Source organism: Phoenix dactylifera, chromosome 11 (assembly GCF_009389715.1).
Source record: "Phoenix dactylifera cultivar Barhee BC4 chromosome 11, palm_55x_up_171113_PBpolish2nd_filt_p, whole genome shotgun sequence".
In the NCBI taxonomy this organism is placed as follows: domain Eukaryota; kingdom Viridiplantae; phylum Streptophyta; class Magnoliopsida; order Arecales; family Arecaceae; genus Phoenix; species Phoenix dactylifera.
In genome coordinates, this window is record NC_052402.1 from 22,763,299 (window position 1) to 22,785,296 (window position 21,998).

Genomic DNA, 21,998 nt, shown 5'->3' on the forward strand with positions numbered 1-21,998 from the left:
TTGCTCGCATAATGAATCACATGAGAAAGCTTCCCCACTCGCTGACCTAGGACGGCACCTATTGCATAATCAGATGTATCACACATGATTTCAAATAACAGATTCCAATCAGGGGACCTTATGATGGGTGCTGAGGTTAGTTCCGACTTCAGTCTTTTGAAAGCAGTTATACAAATTGGCAAAAAATTAAAAATAGCATTTTTCGCCAGCAGATCACATAAGAGTTTCGACAATTTACTAAAATTGCTGATAAAGCGGCGGTAAAAACCCACATGCCCTAAAAAGGATCTGACTTTCCTAACAGTTTTGGGAGGTGGTAACTTAGCAATTAATTCTACTTTAGCTTTATCCACCTCAATTCCCCTTTGTGATATAATGTGTCCCAAAACAATACCTGATTGAACCATAAAATGACATTTTTCCCAGTTAAGAACTAAATTTTTCTCTTTACATCGTTCTACAACAAGGACCAAGTGATGGAGACATCCATTAAAATTAGATCCAAATACGAAAAGGTCATCCATAAAAATTTTTAAAAATTTCTCCACCATGTCGGAGAAAATGCTCACCATACACCGCTGGAATGTAGCCGGTGCATTGCGACGATAGGCAAAAGTGCCATAAGGACAGATGAATGTGGTTTTCTCTTGATCCTCACGTGCAATTGGAATTTGGTTATATCCAGAATAACCATCGAGGAAACAATAATGAGAGTGGCTAGCTAGACGTTCTTGCATTTGATCGATGAAGGGTAGAGAAAAATGGTCTTTCCTAGTCATGGCATTAAGCTTCCTATAGTCGATGCATACTCGCCATCCCGTTTGGACTCGAGTTGGGACTAACTCATTGTGATCATTTTTCACCATAGTGATGCCAGACTTCTTTGGTACGACTTGAACTGGGCTTACCCACTGACTATCAGAAATAGGATATATAATCCCTGCATCTAAAAGCTTAATGACCTCGGCTCGAACTACGTCCTTCATGATTGGATTAAGTCGCCTTTGTGGTTCTCTAGAGATTTTTGCATCTTCTTCTAGATGAATTTTATGTTGGACCACACAAGGACTAATCCCCTTAATATCAGCTATAGACCAACCGATAGCTTCCTAATTCTTCCGAAGGATACTTAATAACTTCTCTTCCTGTTCTTTAGTCAGATTCGATGCAATTATAACAGGTAAGGTCTTGTTGTCTCCAAGAAATGCATACTTCAAGTTTTTGGGAAGGTCTTTAACTTCTAGGTGGAGAGGTTTGACATTGGATGGTACTAGCTGAGATTCTGAAATAGGCAATGATTCAAACTTGGTGGCCCATTTGCTAGTATCCATCACAGGAATGGAATCTAACAATGCATTAACCTCCCAACTTGATTCACAATCTTGACTGAAATTAGCCAAACATCTTTCTAATGGATCAGAATAACTCGACTCTTCAAAAGAACTGCTAATTATGTTCTCAATCATGTGAATTTCTTCCAAATCGTCCATCTCAGTTGACTGACTACTATTGTGAAAAACATTGAGCTGGACAGTCATGTTTCCAAATGCTAAGATCATTATCCCATTTCGGCAGCTTATCACAGCATTTGACGTGGCCAAAAAAGGTCTGCCTAGGATTACGGGATGTGACTACCTGAATTTTTCACTAGTTCAGTTTCTAGGACTACAAAATCCACAGGGTAGTAAAACTCATTTACCTTTACAATTACATCCTCTACAATTTCCTTAGGATACTTCACAGTCCTATCTGCTAATGACAAAGTAATGTTTGTGGGTTTTAATTCCCCCAAACCTAGTTCGGTGTAGACAGAATAGGGTAACAGGTTCACACTAGCTCCTAAATCTAGGAGAGCTCTCCGAATGATGGTTTCTCCTATTTTAATTTCAATAGTGGGGCAACCAGGGTCCTTGTATTTTGGGGCAATCTGTTGTTGAATGAGAGATGAGGCATGTGCAGCCATAACAGCTTGCCTAGGAATACTGGTTTTCCTTTTCACCATGGTCAGGTCTTTTAAGAATTTTGTATAGGAGGAGATCTGTCTGATGGCATCTAGAAAGGATAAATTTATTTGGATATTTTTAAAGACTTCCATGATTTCATCATACTGAGATTTTTTCTTTGAGTCTTGTAGTCTACTAGGAAAGGGAGCCTTGGGTGTGTATGCCTCTATTGGTTTCTCCTCTATTCCTTGTGTTCCCTAGTCTTGTGCCTTTTTCTGAGTGGGGTTCGGTTCATGCTTTTCTTCTTTTTCTTGTACAGAAAGTTGGACCTTGTTGTCCACTTGCTTGCCAGACCGTAAAGTGGTAATTGCCTGGACTTCATGGGTTGAGTTTTTATTTGAATCAATTTGAAACTGGCCTCTTGGCCCTTGATTCTGTTGCCTACTAGGGTTAGGCACTGGTTGACTGGGTAATTCACCTCTCTTTCTATCCCCTACAGAGTTAGCTATTTGGCTCAGACTAACCTCAAGTTTTGCAATCGCTTGCGTATGGAATTGGTTAGTCTGGGTTTGAGCCATGTTGGTTTGTTGTTGCTGTTGGATGAAGTCTTGTTGCTGCTTCATCATGTTAGCCATCATGGCTTCCAATGATGTAGTTTGCTGAGGGATAGGGGCACTATAAGTAGGAATAGATGGAGCCAATGATTGGTTTATTTGTAATGGACCTATCTTGAGAAAATTCTTCTGAAAACCTGGTGGACCACCCTGATGCTGAATAGGTTCAGTCTGCCTGTATGAGAAGTTCGGATGAAACATATTATCAGGGTGATAAACTAGGCTGAATGAATTGGGAGTGGATTTCTTAAAGGCATTATATGAATTTAGAGCATTTGCCTGCTCAGCCTTAATGTTGGGTAGACTAGGATAACACTCCACTAGATGCTCAGAACTGTTACACAAGATGGATAAGCCTTGTGGCTCATGTTCCACTTTCATGACGGGATTTGACTCTTTTTGTGAGTTTGAGTTAGTAGAAACCGTAAAAGCATCCAACTTTTTGCTTAGATTATTTACCCCATTCACCAGATTGGACATGACATTTTTGAGTCTGGGTCTGTTTTTATTCCGTAGGTACTTGGTTCTCTAGACCCATAATCATCTCTATCTACCTCCTGACCGTAGCTACTCCAATTTTGAGCATTTTCAGCTAAGTCCAACGGGAACTCATAGGCTTGATCGGGGGTTTAGTTCATGAACCTACCCTTATGCATGGATTCAATCATGTTCCTATGTGCTAGAGGTAATCCTTTGTAAAAGAAATGTACTAGATCAGCTTTGTCAAGCCCATGGTGCGGGCACTTGACCAGAATCTTTTTCAAAGTTCGAAAAATTCCTCCTCAGATTTTTTTCTAAAAGTTCTTATGGCATCCTTAATTTTTTCAGTCTTTACCGTATGATAGAACTTAGCCATGAACTTCCTAGATAGTTGTTCCCATGATGTGATGGAATTAGAAGCAAGAGAATACAACCATGCAGCGGCACGATCCTCTAAAGTCATGGGAAACAATCTTAATTTAATACCCTCTTCATCTAAGTTTTGATTTCTAAACGTTTGACAGATTGTCAAAAATTTGTTTAGATGAATATACGGTTGTTCGCTGTCAAACCCAAGAAATTTGGGTAGCATGTTTATTGTTGCAGCCCGAATCTCGAATTGGGCTGTATTATTAATTGGTAATACTATGCAAGTAGGAGGACTAGCGGATGCGGGTGCGAATAATTCATTCAGGGTTCTAATATGTTCATCCATTATAGAGATTGACGGTTGGTTTATAGTTCGCAGGTTGTGATGAAAAGTTCTGTCAATCTCAGGATCAAATGGGGTTAACTTATCCCTTAATGACCTTCTACCATGCATACATTATCCACAACTTAATTAGACTCGACTTCTAAACGAAATCTTAAAAGAGAAGAAGAAGGGCTAGACCAAGATGACCGCAATCAACACCACACAACGGATTGGCTCTTTAATCTTGAGGTTAAAGAAGGTTTAGTAGCTTTTAATCTAGTTGCACAGAGATTTATCAGATTAAAAAGTTCCTGAAAATTTCTTCTAGATTAGACAGCTCCTAATCTTTTTTTCAGATTAAGCTTGAGCTTACCAGTTAAGCAATCCAGTAACCAGTGACCAGAAAAGTTTCGGGGTGTGTGGTGGTGCCAGAAGGGATACACCGATACCACAATACTCGTAACAGTTCTTACTGTTGTAAAACTTTTCTAGACATTACCAATTACTAAATCCTCACAGAGTGGCTTTCAGCCGCTTCTTTCCAAGAGCCTAATTGAGCTCGAAAATTCTAAGGCCAACGTCTAATTGATTTTAATTTAATTTGGCTTAGGATATGTATGCAAGGTGGTGATTTTTGGGCTAAGGACAGGTAATGACTTCCCGATCTTATTTTTTTAATGTGTTTCGTCCTTAAATTATTTTATGCAAATGCTTAATACTAAATGCAGCAAATATTCAATGATTTTTTAAAGTTTATGAATGTCATTAGGTTGTACTGATTAAATGAGCAAGCAATTTTTTTTTTAATTTTATGTTTTTTTATATATATATAGGAATAACTTGAATGTAAATTAAAAACTAATCCTTATGCGCCAGTCAATCTCCGAATGCCCGTTGAATAAGCTCTGGAGATTACTCCGTGAGGAGCCCCAATAGAGGTATGATAATCTCGGGGGATTGCACCCTATCAATTACTAGCAAAAATAATTTTTTTTTAATTTTTTAATTTAATTAATTTTTTAACCTTTTTTTTAAATTTAAATTTCAAATTTCGAATTTCAGAATTCAAAAATTGAATTTAAATTTTTAAATTTTAGAATTTTGAAATTTTTTTCAATTTTTAATTATCTTTTTTTGAATTTTATTTTTTTAAAAAAATGTTAAGTTCCAAATTTCAAATTTCAGAATTTAATAACTACGAAATTATTAACTAAAAATAATCAAAACAAGGGAAATTAATAAAAATAAAAATAAAAACTTACTACCGGAGTGCGTTCACTCCGAGCATCCAAAATTTGATTTGATCTTCGTGATCGTTCTTGCTTCTCGATTTGCCTCCCCAGCAAGGGCGCCAAAATTTTGTTGTCCAATTTCTATCTACCTAAAAATATGCTAGACAGATCGTTGTTAAAACCGACAAACAAAGTTTAAATTAATTTTACTCTTACTTGTTCTACTCGAAGAATAGTGATTGTAAGAGGTCGATCTACAGAAAGGCGATTGGAGTTGCATAAAAATTAAAACATTCACTCGGATTCGAAATCGATTTTTGAATGATAAAAGAAAAACATTACGTCGGGGATGTTGAATTATTCTCTCGCCTACCAGAAAATGTTTTCTATTTGAAATTAACTAAAAGACAAGTACTTAGATTCGAAAAGCATTTATATATATAATTAATCAAAGAAGAGCTTTGGCATAAATTAAAATGGATGAAATTAAGAAGATTGAAGCGAACATAAATTGCATAAAGGGAGATTTAATGTATTGCATAAAGGAAATTAAAATTGCAACATAAATAAAAATTCTTAAAAGTAAAACTCTCCACCAAAATAAAACTCTCTAAAATTAGAACTTAAAACAAAACCTCTCAATATAAGACTTTCAATCAAAATTCAAACTAAAAAAAAAACATTGCTCTCAAAAAAAAAACTCAAACCAAAACAAATAAAATACTTTCTCTTTTTCTTTTTCATTTTTTCTTTTCTTCCCCAAAACAGAGCTTCCTCTATTCTTTGGCCCAACTGAACACTTCTCCCCTCATCTGCCTCTTCCCCTGTTTCTTTGGCCCCCATCCGAGCTCCCTTCGATGGCCTCCTCCTCCTCCCCCCCTTTCTCAAAGCAGAGCTCCCCCCCCCTTTTATAGATCAATCCTTGAAGCATCGAGAGGGGGAGGATGCGTGATTGCTGGGGATCCGAAAGCTTGGGCGCTAGGATTTGGGGGAGAATCACGGGCGGAAGGGATGCTGCAAATGGGATTCGCTGGCTGAAGAAGAAACGGAAGGCTGGCCGCGGGATCGACGGGGAGGAGCCGATCGTGAATGGGTGCTGGATTGGAAGCGGGAGGAGGGAGAGGGCGGACGCTGAGGACACCTCGAATCTGGAAGGCTGGCCGCGGGATCGACGGGGAGGAGCCGATCGTGGAAGAGATCCGGAGCGGATCGGCTGGAACGGGCAGACGTCTCGAATTCGGAAGAGCTTGGATCATGGTGCTGCCGATTGCCTCCTTCACGGGTGGCTGGATCATGGCTTGATTGGTGCTGAGACGTTCACCGCATGAAGAACGCGGGCTGCTGGGATGCGGAAGATGAATGCTGAGAGCTGGAGCAGATGTGGGAGGCTGGATCACGGCTTGCATCACGGCTGGGATGCTTGCATTCGGAAGGAGTGGATCATGGATGCTGATTCGGGAAGGAAGCTGGCTGCGGTTCCTTGATCACGGACGGCTGGAGTTTCGGGAGGTGGGAGCTTTGGCTGGATGCGATGCTGGAATGGGTTGCTAATCCAGACAACGGGGCTGGGGCGCTGCTTCGACGTATTATGAACGGCTTGATTGTTGGGAGGAACGCACGGCTCGATTGATCATGGGACCATTTCTTCTCCCTTGATGAAGCTGGAGATCGCATGAGATGCTCATTGTGACTTGATGCTTGGGCTCGCGTGATCTCATGGGATGAGATATGCGGAGACTGATTTGGAAGGATGTGGTCGGTTGGTAGGACTCCACTGTTAGCTCTCCTACTCTATGTCTTCAAATCGGTCTCGGTTCTGTGATCCTTGGATGGTGCAAATGTGCTCGATTAGATCATGGCAGGATTGGGCCCGTGCGGTTTGGGGCCATGATGCATCTCTCTAAACCCAGCCTATACCAAATACGCATTTAAACTTTAATTTATAATAACCTGTGCCAAACAACAATATAATATTAAACCAGTGAATTTATCATTATCAGTCAGTAATAACACTAATTTAATTGATATGTAGATCGCACTTTTGTACTCGCATCATCCCTCGTGATGGATCGATCGATCAGGAGCATTTAGAAATTAATCCCTAATGACACATGCCTCAAATTCTCAACTTCTTGAGAATATGTGTCATCATCTATTAATTTCTTGGACGATTCATGGACACATACAAACATGAATGAAAAACAAATTACCCAATCTTATTTATTAATAAGAGTCAAATTACAAATTTGTGCCCCAGATTACAAATATGCGTCAGCCACGTTGGCTTCTAGGGCATACTTCTAACAATCTCCACTTGCACTAAAACCAATCATACATGTATTTAAGTCCTATTTTTTCAAGATGGACTTCTAATTTCTTCTGACTCAGCTGCTTAGTGAATGGGTCCGCCACGTTATCAGTGGAGTCTACTCTCTGTGCCTCTACATACTTCTTTTCGAGCTAGTCGCGAATTAGATGAAATCGCCGCTCTATGTGCTTGGACTTCTGGTGAGATCTCAGCTCCTTAGTGATAGTCAACTTTAAAGACCACGCAATGGCACGTATCTAGTAGGATAGTGATTACGGGTATCGATCCACAGAAATTGGGGTACAGTTGTTTTCTTAAAAATATTTGAAAAAAGAGAATTTGTGAAAATTATTAAACTAAGCAATTTAATAAGAAATGCAACTAAAATGATATCAGTTTGGAAGAACCTAGGACAAGGAATTCCCCACTAACATCGGAACAAGGGTTATTTGTTATGTATTTCATTCTTAGATTATTATGCAAATTGGCTACAAGCCTAATAAGCATTCGAATAAAATTTCACAAAAGTAATTTAGGCATAATCCATCTTTAGTTAGCATAAAATATCTACCCTAATCTAAGGTGGCAGCACATCGCATCTTCCTTAAGCATGAACTATCTTATTTTTACTTCAATGATTATGAAGAGTAGTTGTATAAACTTCATATTTAAAATCACAGAAATCAAACATGAAATAAAAGAAGATATTCATTAAAAACAATAAGTTCATACAACTCCAAGAATATAAAATTAAATATATAAAACCCGTGTCCCTTTGTTAGGGCTGCATCCAGTCCTAGGGAGGAGATCAGCTTTCCATGGAGTCGTGGGAGATAGCAGCAGTGGCACAGCAGCGGGCTCCCATCTCTTCTGGCTCTTCTTTCTTTCCTCCACCGGCTTTTTTTCTCTCGAAATAAATTACTCGATGGGATATTGGATACTAGCCCCTCCCTTGGCTCTCTGTTCACGTTGACTCCCCTTTATATAGGCTGCCAACTCCCTCTCTCTTCCCCTGTTCTGAATGAAGGATAAGGATGAAATGAAGCGGAGGCTTGATCTGATCTGCGGATACTGGAAACTGATCGCGAATGGAGGAAGTTGTAGACATGTTGGGCCGTTGTGGATGCATTCAGTTGGGATCGGGATGAAGCTGATGCACTTCTTCAATGCGGAAGGGAACATGGCTCTGTTTTGAAGCTAAAATAGGGGATTCGGTTTGGATGAAGATAGATCACGATGGGATGAGAGCTGAATCTATTGGATGCAGGGGATGCCGCGAAGCTCGGAAAAATGGGAAGGATGGAGTTGTTCCGTAAGCTTTGGAGATGAAGACACGGGAGGAATGAGCTGGGAATGGCTGGCTTGGTTCTGTTCATGGGACACCATGGATGTTGAGAGAATCTCGGATGGCTGGAACAAGCGTGGGCGAGCTGGGAGCACATGGGATAGTGATGATCGCTGCTGGTATTCATCCCGTGAATAATGGAAGGAAGCCATCGGAAGGATGCTTGATTTGATTCGCTAGGATTGGAGCTCATCCGGAAGAGAATCTCTGTTCCGCTGATGAGAGCTGATGCCATTTGGGAGTGATCCGGAAGAGGCCAACGTGGACACTGTTGACGTGGATGTGGCTGAGATGAAGACGTGTGAAATAGGGGAGCTGGAACGGATGCATTTGTTGGCTAGATCCGTGATGAAGGTTCTGGTTCTGTTCCGAAGTAGGGGGAGATTTGGAGATGAATCGCGGATGCAAAGGGATAAGGATGCAAGGGATTCGGAGATGCATGGGCTAGCTTGCGGTTGAGATGAACTTGGATATTAAGAGGATTTTGGCTGGGAGGAGATCTTTGGAATGCAGACGATGCTGGGATTCGGAGAAGGAAAGTGAGAGGATAACTCTACTCCTTGGATACTTGTGGTTTGGTTGGTTGCTGAGATGCACGGATTTGCTGGGAACATCTAAGAGGTGAATCGAATGGCTGGGAGGGAATGGTTTGTTGATTGGCTTGGACGCGGAACAGGGGAGGTATGTTGGGAGATGTTCATCCGACTAGGAGAGAAGCCATCGCAAATGAGAAGAATCCGGAGAGGATATGGGTCGGGAGATCTGTTCGTGGACGTGGAGGAAACTGGTTTTTTTTTTGAATCCATCCCGTGGATCATGCGGGAGGTTTTGTTTTGCTGAAACAGGGGTTGTGTTTTGTTTGTTGGATACGGGAGGAAATTTGGTTTAACGAGATGTGAGGAGTGGATGGAGCTTGATCTGTGGGATTAGTCCGAGCGGGATGTGAGGAAGAACACTCGGGATGAGCATGGGACGTTGGGATGTTGATGCGGAGAAATCCGGAAGAAAGAATCTGTTCTTTGGACATAGGAGGGAAGGAACAGGGGAGATTTGGGAATGATAGCAGACGTGGGCATTTGAGAAAATCTCTACTGTGAACTCGCCCGTGGATAAGAACAGGAAGGCTGGGAGCTAGCGGAAGAATGATACGGTTGGGAGGTGAAGGTTGGATTCGGAATGGGATACGGGAGCTGGAAGTTTGAACGAGTGGGAAGAAATTTAGATGAACTTGTGAAGAGTCAAGAATTAATGGGAAGCACTAGGTTTTGGAGAAGAGTTCTTGGAGTCGACTCTGTAGGATGTAAAATTGTGAAATGATGCAGTGTCAGTTTAGGCTTTACCTAATTAAGCTTGACTTGACCTACATACATTAAGCTTAATCAGTAAATAAATAAGTAAAACTGAAATTACCTTTAATAATTTATTAAAATGCAATGATGAAGGTAACACATTTTTTTAGTTGAATTTACAAAATATGTGAATTAAAATAATGATAAGTGCTATGAATAAGATATTAATTTGTACATTATTTAGCACTTATCACACCCCCAAACCTACATTTTGCTAGTCCTCAAGCAAAATAAAAACTAACACACTTTCGCAGGAATCGCGATTGCATTTACCGTATGCAATAAGGCTTTAAACCCCTAGGTGGCCCTAGTGGACGAGTTTTGTCTTATGAGGGTTTCCGGCGCAGCTACCCACAAACTGCTGTCGAAAGAATTTATTTTATAAAATCTAATTTCAAATGCATAAGTGCCAATAATTTTAAAAGCATACAAAGTTTTAATTACTAAGTCAGCCCAAATCCTAGGTCAGTATGCAATTTAAGTTGAAGTCATTAAGTTTTCGTTAGAGAGTTGTAAGGCGTATTTATACTTGGGTGCTTGGTGATATCTGGACCATACACAAGCAAAGGCTTTAGATCTCCCAAAATGCTGCTAAATCTAGTAGTTTCTAAGAATTGGTGAGATAAGATCAATTCACTGATTCAAAATCATTCTATCTTATAGGATTTTGAGAGTTGTGGATGTTTACTTTAATACCTCATGGGCTTTATCTGTAATATTCTAGTTTACTCGAATTTTTACAACGACGGCTTTCACACTATCGTCTTTTTCAAGGTCAATATTATTTTCTCTTTTTTTTTTAATTATATTTATTTATTTTGTATTTATAAATAAATTATGCACTTTTACTCTTGTAATGATTCCTCCGTGTAGCGAGCATTTAGTCAACAACTCCCACACCAGATGGCATAAGGTGTTGGGCATCAAGGCTCCCCTACGGACCTATGCTCGGGTTCATCATCACAAGCCCGCTGACCTTTGACAATAGGTAGCCCTTTTCGATGTACCTGACTAAATTCACTATTTTTTCTTTTTTGTTTTTTTATAAATATGGGATACTAGTGAATTAGATAAGAATGATTCATCAAAACTCAAGGTTGCTACTAGATGTAACAACATAGTGTTGAACCTAACCCTTAGAAGTGTAGGCCATGTGTGTTGTAAAATTCCAAAGTAAAAATTATCTTACAACTCGCTAAAAGAACTTTTAATAAAAAGAACTCAAATTGACTTACTCCTGACTAGTCATTGGGCTTTTTAGATTTTATATACTTTGTGTGTTTATCATTTCAGTACTAAGGCATAGAAATTAGGTTTTTTTTTCGAAAAACTTATTCAAAAATGCGAAAAATTCGAATCCTATACCCCCCAACCTAGATCAGACATTGTCCTCAATATTTTTTTTAATAATATTATATTACTATTTTTTATTTTTATTTTATTATTATTATTATTATTATTTTTTGTATATATATTTTTTAATTGTGGACGAAGATATGATGCATATGAAGGATGGAAGCATTTTACCGTAGTTGCATCAGTAATATAAGGGATCCTGTTAGACATTGAAAAAAAAATGCAATAAAAAAAATGCAAAACTGTCCTACGAAAATTGGGTTGCCTCCCAACAAGCGCTAAGTTTAACGTCTTCAGCCAGACGCAGCGCATCCTTATCAAATCATACCGGATTCATGCCGAGTTCTCCAAGGAAGAAAATTTGTGGGAGACTGATTGTCGGACAAGAAGTTGACTGCTTCTATGGCCTTATCTATAGCAAAGTTAAAATGGGCCAAGCATGTTTTCAGGGGGTCATCTGCCAAAATATAGGGAAGGGTTTTTTCTACAAGATCGTCCATTTTGTCTATTAGGAAGCACTCAACTTTCTTTGCGGGTTGATTAGAGGCACGATATATATTTAACTTGACCTTCATATTCCCAAATGATATGTTCATTACCCCCGTTCTACAATTGATGCATGCATTGGCTGTTGCTAAAAAGGGGCGTCCAAGGATCACGGGAATTTGTTTCTATTGGAAACCCGCCCATGCCGCAGAAAATTCAAAAAAAATTCAGATGCAGCGGAAGTCCGAGGTCGATTCCTTGGTGCAAAAATAAAACTGCTCTCCCAAGTGCAGGAGAATCGCACAAGTAGTATAACTCGGAAGTCCGAGGTCGATTCCTCATGGAACGAAATATGGATTATTAGCGTAATTTTAGATTAATTAATTCAATGAATTCGTGGGTTAAGATGATGTTTTGCAGATAGAAAATAAATCAAATTTTGGATATATTAAGATGGTGTAGGGATCCAGAATCTCCTTCGATAATATCAAATTCATGAAATAAATTCTATGATTCTTTTGTTTTCTTTAAGATTTATAAGCAGATAAAATTTAATTATGGAGTATGTTCTTGATAACATGAATTCTTTTTTTTTTTTAAGCATTCAACGTGCTATATAACGTCAACGATGAATCAAATAATCAAGGAAGACATGTATCAATAAGCATAAATTATAAAATAATTTTCAACATATAAGAATCATGACATAATCAAAAGATAAATCGTATAAAGCAAAGGATTAGAATTTACATCATGAACTCGGTACACCAAAGGATTTTCCTTCACCCATCACCTAGGACTTTAGCCGATCATCTCCCTCTCTCTTTCTCACTCTTTTTGTTTTCTTTTTCTTTTCGGAAACAGGGCATCCCCTGTTTCCTCGTTTCTTTTTTTTTTCTTTTGAAGAACAACCCGAGAGAGAGAGGAAAAACTCCTCTGTTTTCTCTTTTTTTTTTGTGTGAGAACCGCCCCCCCCATTCTTCAAATCGGAGCCCCTTCTTATAACAATCTCCCTCCCTCCCCAACCGAGATGCTCACGAGCGTTGGAAAGGAGGAGGACGCAGATGGCTGGGAGGTGATCGCGGCTGCTGCGGCGCTTCACGGGAATGGATCACGGAGGCTGATTGCTTGCTAATCTGGAAGAGGCGGATGAATGGGCGTTGGGCTCGGCTGAGAGGAAGGCTGAAACGCGGAAGAGGAGCAGGTCACGGATCCGGAAGCTTGTAGGGGATTTGATGCGGGGAAGCTGGTAGAAGATTGCCGTGGGATGCTGGGAGTGTTAGATGTATGCCCTAGAAGCCAATCTGGCTGACACATTGTTAATTCTAGGGACATAATTTTGTACTTGACTATTTATTATTGAATAAATAAAAGGCATCTTTTCATTCATATTATTTATGTGTCTATGAATCGTCCAAGAAATTAATAAGATGATAATGCATATTCTCAAGAGTTGAGAATTTGAGCCATGTATCATTGGTGATTAATTTCTAAATGCTCCTGATCAATGGATCATCACGAGGACGGTGATCGATCCGATCAGTACACAGATCACTTTCCTTCTGGATGGACGAGACTTGAGTCCACAGTGTAGGGACACTGAAGTGATAGTGCAGGTGCTTGTTAAGAACAAGGATACTGAGTGTGACCAATACAAGAAGTCACTTGGATGTCTATCCACTCGTCAGTGACTTGCTTGATGTTGCAGTAGTGTGACTGGTCCTTTGACCTGCGGTACTTCGGCTACTCACAGTGAGGTTATTGTAGTTTGACTGCACACATACATGGTCTCTAGCCATATGGGTCCATGCAGTGTAGATTGGCTGCAGTAAGTTCACTGTAGGAGTTGGGTATGCACCTATAAGGAATCTATCGACCTTGATAGATAAGGAGAGATCCTTTGTGATTTATAAGACTGAGTTCGTAAGACCTCGGCCGGGGCAGTATGCACAGTGGAGAAAGAGTTTTCCACTCTCGAACTTAAGTCGAATAAATCTTCACATATGACAGACGATGGGGTTTGACGAGTTGTCCATGACCTCCGTCCTGTAGGGATCCATGATAGTAGGACTGTATCACATGATAACTGCACCTAGAGGTTCATCATTCTATTCTGCTGGGTAGCCACTACATGCTGCTAGGTGTCACTGGTGGATGGTGGGACTCACAGGGATTATCTCGATGATCGATAAACCCTAATGAGTAGAGTTGGAATCGTTCCAATCCATTGAAAGGAGTTTTCAATGATATTATGATAGAGATCATAATATATCTCACTACCAGTCAGAATAGAACCTATGGGGTCACACACACTAGAAGTATTGACCGATCCGATGGTTGAAAAGTGATTATGAATCACGAGTAATCAATTCGATTGATAAGAAGTTGAAGAAGGAAAGAAAATTGATTAATTGGACTTAAAACACAAATCCTACTTGAAGTAGGATTCCTAGAGTTCTAATTGGATTAGGACTGGAATCCTATTTGGAGTAGGACTGGGATTCCTACTTGGAGTAGGATTCCTACAATCCTAATTAGATTAGAATTTTTGAATTCATCTTTGGATTCCTACTTAGAATAGGATTCCTAGAAATCCTAATTGGATTAGGACTTCGGATTCAAATAAGAGTCCTAATTAGATTAGGACTAAAATTAAATATGTCCTAATTTGGATTAGAATTTCTTAAGTCACAATTAATTATTAATCTAATAAATCAATAAGACTCCTAATTGGATTAGGATTGAAGAGTTCAATTGAGTCAAAATTGATTTGAGTTCTAATTGGATTAGGACTTACCTAGATTGGATCCAAATTGGTTCACCCTTGGGCTAAGCCTAATTGGATTAGGGCTTGACCACATTAGGGCATCCCAATCCTTACTTAATAAGGATTAGGGCAACCATGAAGGAGGGGCACACGCCCCTCCTCCTTTTCTTGGCTTGTGGCGGCAACACAAGAGGGGCCGACGCCCCTCTTGGAAACTTGTCAAGGGCTCCTAACTTGTAGAAGACCTACATGCTTAAAAGGACATGAAAGGGGGCGGCGCCCTAGCCAATTTTTGAAGCTCTTCCTCTCCAAGCCGTCGCCCTCTCTCCTCTCCTCTTGGAACCAGCCGCAAGCAAGAGAAGAAAAGAAGAAGGCCTTAGCGGCCTCCTCCTCCTCCTTTCTTCCTTCCAACGCAGGGAAAAGAAAAGTAGGCTGCAGGGGGTTTGATCCTTCTCTGATCTTCATCCTTCTTCTTCCTCCTCTCAAGCACAATCAAGGGTTGATTGAAAGAGAGAAAATCAGCCATCAAAAGAAATCTTTGCAAGGGAGCTAGCACCCCGGGAAGACAAGAAAGCTTTGATCGGTCCTCTGCTTCGTGTGGATACCCGTAGAGGCCGGACGTTTGAACGGCTTCAAACGAACCTTCATCCTAAAACCACGAACTTCAGTTTGCGGTGATCATCTACCCGCACAAGGTGAAGATCTGATCTTCTAATGTTTTTAAAAGTTTTTAATTCTTGCCTAACTACGAACGGTTCATGAAACAACGTTCATGAGATGAACGTCGATCCCGCTTATGTCGATTCCGCTGCCATCTGAATTATTTTGAAATATCAGCGGCATGGGCGGGTTCCCAATAGTGGTATCAGAGCCTAGGTATCGTAGATTAAGGTAAAAATTAATTATCTAAAGGCTTATTAGACCTGAAAATTGAATGATCATGCATGCTGAAAATTTCTGCATGCAGATTTTTTCTAGGGTGCTGATTTTTACATGCTGATTTTTATGTGATAAAAAGATGATTCTAATTGCATTGTTAATGGGATTACAAAGTTTAGAATCATGATTAGCATGATCAGCAACCTATGTCATGATATAATCAGTTAGTGTTGCCCAAGGTGACAAGCTAAGAGGGAGGGTGAATTGGTTTCTTTTAATTTTAACTATCTTACTTGTGTTAAATGATGAGTTAGTGAACTTAAACAAATCACAATACAAACAACAAGAAGTATAGTGGTTCGGTGCTCTCCTTAGCACCTACGTCCACTCCCCAAGCGACCCCTTGGGAATTCACTATAATCTCGCGGATTACAGTTGGATTGTTTTCCGGGCTCACAATCCAAAAACCTTTGTTGGTTTTACGGGCTCACCAACGAACCTATACACTTTGGTTTTCCGGGTTCACCAAAAACCTATGTTGGTTTTACGGGGTCACCAACGAACCTATACAATTGGTTTTACGGGTTCACCAACAACCTACGTTGGTTTTACGGGCTTACCAACAACCTATGTTGGTTTTACGGGCTTACCAACGAACCTTTACAATTGGTTTTCCGGGTTCACCAATCAACCTATTCCGTTGGTTTTGCGGGCTAACCAACCAACCTTTACAAGTAGTTTAATAAACAAAGGAAGAAGATTTAAACTCCTAGATGAGCAAATATAACAATATAATCTACAAAGAAGAGTTTAGAGAATATTTATCGCTTGATGTGACTTCTCTCTTCTTTGTCAAGGATGCTTCACTCTTCAAGGGTGGATGGAGCTCTTGATGACTCTTTGAATCTGCTCAACCACTTTCTTTTGATTCTTGAATGAAGCACTTGGATGAAGCTTGCCTTGCTAGGGTTCTCTTTTGAATGCACTTGATGTATTTTCCCAAAAGCTTGCTTCCTCTGATGAATACTCCCTCTTAAATACTTCTCCAACCTCCAAATAGTCCTTTCTGACCGTTGGATTGAAGAAACTAGCCGTTTATAGCCGTTGGGAGTCCAAAAAGCATTTCTGCACAACTAGCCGTTATGTTCAGCCCGTGTTTGGGTCGGCTCAACCTGTCCTTGGGTCGACCCAACCTTCACTTGGGTCGACTCAAACATTTCTTGGGTCGACCCTCTCAGAAAACACAGAAACATGAAATTCAGCCTTCCTTTCCTTGGGTCGACCCAACCTTTCTTTGGGTCGACTCAACCTTGGGTCAGCTCAAACTTTTCTTGGGTCGACTCAACCTTGGGTCAGCTCAAATTTTTCTTGGGTCGACCCAACTTTCAGAAAATTCAGAATCTTGAATTTCAGCCTTTCTTCACTTGGGTCGACTCAACCTTTCTTTGGGTCGACTCAAGGTTTACTTGGGTCGACTCAACTTCTTCTTGGGTCGACCCTCTCAGTAAATCCAGAGAACCATTTTCTGAGTTGTTTGAGGATCTTGATGTTTGGGTCGACTCATGCTTTCCTTGGGTCGACCCAACTCACTGTTCATCTGTGCTATTTTTGCAGAAGTGTGCCAAATGATTTCTTGATGTGCCGGGGTCGACCTAATCATCCTTTGGGTCGACTCAATCCACACTTTGCTGCATCTCAAGGTTAGATTCATTCATATAAACAATGAAATATATCTATATCAATTTATACAAATATACTGAGAGTAATGAACTTATAAATGAAGTATCGATTTAACTTATAACATACTCTTGTTAAATGCTTGTTAATCATCAAAATAACACTATCATTCTCAATCTCCCCCTTTTTGATGATTACAAAATAAAGAGTATGAGCCTATTGATACTTATCTTAAAATCAGTTTTTGAAAAGGGCTTAACTTGCTGAATTTCAGCTTTTCATATATAAGAGTGAAGTCTCCCCCTATATCATTTAAATATTGCCAATTTGACTTTTTGAGTTACTCCCCCTTTCATTTATAATTCATTAAAGATGAAACTCCAAAAATTTGAGATAAAACATGAGTTTCAGATTATGTATCGAGGTGTGAAAGGTGCGTGCCAAATTCTGAAATTATGTGTGCCAAATTCTGAAATTTGATATAAATTTTTGAGTTGATCATTTTCATTGTTGCAAATTGCTCCCCCTTGGATGTATATGCTTTTCTATATGATTTTCAATTTGTTTTACAAATTATTTCTCTTTCTTTCTTTACTTCTCCTCTTATTACTCTTTCTTTACTTCTCCCCCTTTTTGTTATTCTATTTACTCTAAAGATATCTTTACTTCTCCCTTTACTTCTCCCCCTATTACTCTTTCTTTACTTCTCCCCTTATTTCTCTTTCTTTACTTCTCCTTTCTTTACTTCTTCCCTTTTTGTTACTTTATTTACTCTAATTTATTTACTCTAAAGATATCTTTACTTCTCCCCTAAAGATATCTTTACTTCTCCCCTAATACTCTTTCCTTACTTCTCCCCCTTTTTGTTATCATCAAAAAGATACATGGGAAAAGATGCAAAAAAATAACAAACTTCAAACTTCATTGATCAAAATAGGAACATTTTAGTACATTCATGCCAAAAACAAAAGCACAATGTTCCTTAATCAAAGTTTAAGATACATGATAAACACAAAATAAATATGAGAACTAGATACATATCCTAGGCTTTAAAGAAAGATCATGAGACTCTCCCGGATAGCTTGACTACGGCTCTCTTGGATCCCATTTCTCCAAGATCTTGAAGTATTCTACTATTTGGAGATGATTGGAGAAGATTTGAGAGTGGGGAATAGGGTTTTCGGAAGAGGACAAGGGCAAACAGTGCCCTAGATAGCTCACGGGTCCCCCTTTTAACAGTGGGATCCCGACGTTGGGTCGACTCAAGAAACTTCTTGGGTCGACTCAACGTTGGGTCGACCCTATTCTGGGTTGGGTTGACCCAAGTGCAGTATTTTTCTTTTCTCTTCCTTTTTGCTTCTAAAAATTTTCCTTGCTTCCAATCCTTATAAATTCTTTCTGGGACAATGATACATGAGTAAGGAATCTATAGATAACAAGTTTGACTCATGTTTCATGGATTTTTAGAAATTGGAGGAATGTATCATGAGACTACTGGCTCCCTTTTATATTTCTTCAATAAAAAGGATCACATATACCCAATTCTCTCCTTAGCGTGCAGAATCTATCTTCACTCAAGGATTTTGTGAATATGTCGGCTAATTGTTTTTCAGTACATATATGCTCAATACATATGTTTCCATTTTGCACACGATCCCTAATAAAATGATATCTTATTTCTATGTGTTTGGCTTTAGGAATGAGATATTAAGGATGTAAGCCAGAAGTGATCTCTAAATGTAGATTCCAAAGATATTTTTCAAATCAAGTGTAGATGGAATCTTTTTCAAGTTATTTCAAGGAGTATCAAGAATAATATTCAAAGAAGGCACGAATGAAAACTCAACATCTATATATATATATATATATTAAGTATATAACAAGATGAGAGCAATCTAATTAATTTTCAGAGTATAGTATAAGAGCAAATAAAGATCAAAACTTATATACTCGAAAAACATAAGATTATGTTAAATCCTTAATTCTTAATGACTTCAAAGTTCTTTCATGATATAAAAGTATTGGAGCATAGATACCAAAATATGAATTTATGCAATGTAGGATATAAAATTCAAGGCTTTGAAAGTTCTTTTAGAGCTCTCTTAAAAACTTTCTTTTACTCCTTTAAAGATCATAGCATCAAAATCAATTAAAATGAATTGGCTCAGGATTGAAACACCAAAGTGCAAGCCAATAAGAACTCATAAGTAGATTCCAAGATAAATTTTCAAAACTAAGATAGATGGAATCCTTTTCAATTAAATTTTCAGAAATAAATGATTTACCGATGAATACAGATGGAAATCCAACTTTCAAAAGATATTCAATGAAGCACAAAGTTTAATACCACTTTACATTTAGTATTCTTTGTCTCATCTTTAGATGCGAATTTATACGATTAAGTTCTATATGATCTCTCCCTCTGAAATTTTCTTTCTTCTCCTTAATTAATCATTCCATTTGAGAGTTTAGAGTTTGAAGATAATTTTCAATAAAAAGATTGAGTATTTAAAGCTCCCTCTCAAAAGATGCATTTTCTTTCAAACCCTTTTTTTTTTTGTTCTTCTATAATATCAAGAATGTAGAGTGATCTAGAATTTTTCAAAATTTATAGCAATCACTCTTTTTAATCTTTCAAGAATAAATTATATTTCCTCTTATTTTTTTTTTGAATATGTATGGAAATATTAATCAGAAAATAATTCTTTTGAGGCTCAAATTTCTTTCAAAAGTAATTACATTTTTTTTTTTTGTAGGAATTATTGAAGTGAGTTGAAATATTCTAAGCTTTAGGATCATTAACTCTCTTCTTAAAAATAGCTTTTCTTTTTAATGATAGAAGCATTTAATTATGTAGGAGTGTATATTCAAAATATTAATTTCTTAGTCATAGTTTTTCAGCAATATATATATGAAGCACCATAAATCTTTTTAATATCAAAATAATATCATATGTTTAGAACCATTTATTTGCAATCAAGATCATTGAAAAACGCATCATTTAGACTAATTTTAATAAACTTATAAGATAGAAAATGATATGTTTCAGATGCGTATCGGAGCAAACAATCAAGGCATCAAAATTAATTCTATTTTTCTTAGACCGTAGTTTTCATCCAGGAATCATATTGAGTTATTCCTCAAAATGATGCAATCATTGAAGCATATAATGAAAGTTACAAAAATGCAATGATAGAAGCATTTTTTTAAATTAAGTTTAAGCTTTTATACAAAATCAGATTCTGAATTTCATAAAAATTTTCAAGGAGGCTTTCATGATTATAATTTGAGATATGCATCTTCTACATTGTAGCTTATCTTAAATTATTAAGATTGAAAACACATATTTCAAGAACATTAGAGCACATCCAGAATCTTTGTAATTCATTTTGCCTAAATAGAGATATCCTTCTCTTCTTCTTTTTGCACATCTATTTAACTTTCAAAGATAAACGTGAATGACCAAACTGAAATAACAAGCATGTCAATGGTCAAAATCAATTCTTTTCAAATAAACTCTCCTTATTTATATATAATTCTACACTGATTTTATCCTTAAGGTGTGTTTTCAAGTGATCGAAACTTCATTTGGCTTTTCACAAGCTTTTTATATACTTTCATTTATCTTGTCATTCATTTCCTCATTTTTGAATTTCTTCCTTTAACCACTTAGTGAACATTCTAATCTTCATTTCTTTTGGTTTTACTTTTCTATGCTCTATACTCTATTTGCTCCCTATCCGATGGAGTTGGAAGGGGCACGAGGTACTACCACTAGCCTCCCTCTTGTGCCGTCCCTAATCTGCCCTATACCGAATAGTTGGGTCAAATAGTGTCGGGTACTACCACTAGCCTCCCCATTGACACCATCCCTATGATGAGCAATATAGAAGGGTTAAAATGTTCACTTCAAACTTTTCCTGTAATTAATTACGGATTTTATCTCTTCCAAAGGAATGTTCATATTAGTCTCACAAATGTGCCAAATATATTATGCTTGTTTTGCTTTTCCTAAAGATTGGAGTATTTGCCTTTACTTAGATTTTACTTCCCTTGAATAATTGTTCATTTTCTTTTCTTTATCTCTCCCTCTTTTTGTTATTCTCAAGTAATTTACATGAAAGAACAGAATAAAGAATTAATCTAATATGCTGCATATAAATGTATATCATGCAAACAGCATTTTCATTATGCCCAATGATTCATAGCTTATCACAAGTTATTTTGAATTAGAGATTTGAGGCATAAACTTGTGTAATTCATGGTTATGCATTATATAGGAAAAAGTAAACTTCAATTTAATCACACCATGAAACAATCATCACTAGCATGAGAATGAAGCATGATATCAAGATGATCAGCAATTAAAGGTTTAATCATGCTACCATATAATTTCAGACTATTGATTTTGCTCAACTAACTCACAAAAGAAGAGTTTAGATTACCAATGCATTTAGCATTCTTCAAGCCAAATACCTTTTAGATTCTTTACATCCTTGGCTGAAGAAAATCTCTCCTTTTTTTTTGTTTGCAAGGGAATGTTTATTGTATCTTTCATCGATGTATCCTTCAAGTTGAAATTTCTTGCTCATAAATTCTGTATCATTAGCAAATTCTTTTTCTTTTCTTGAAGGCAATTCATTAGGTTCTCTAGGATACAAAAACATTCATACAACATATTTCTTAACTAGATGACTCAACATGAGACATGACAATAATTGAATTTGAGTCACTTTACTCAAGAGATTGCCTAAGTATAAGCAAGCACAAGTCACTTGAACTAAAGAGATAACTTCGTTAAGTAAAATGGTTCAAGGACAAGCATGTGAGGCAATAGAAAGATTCATTAAAGTTAAATCAAAATTTTT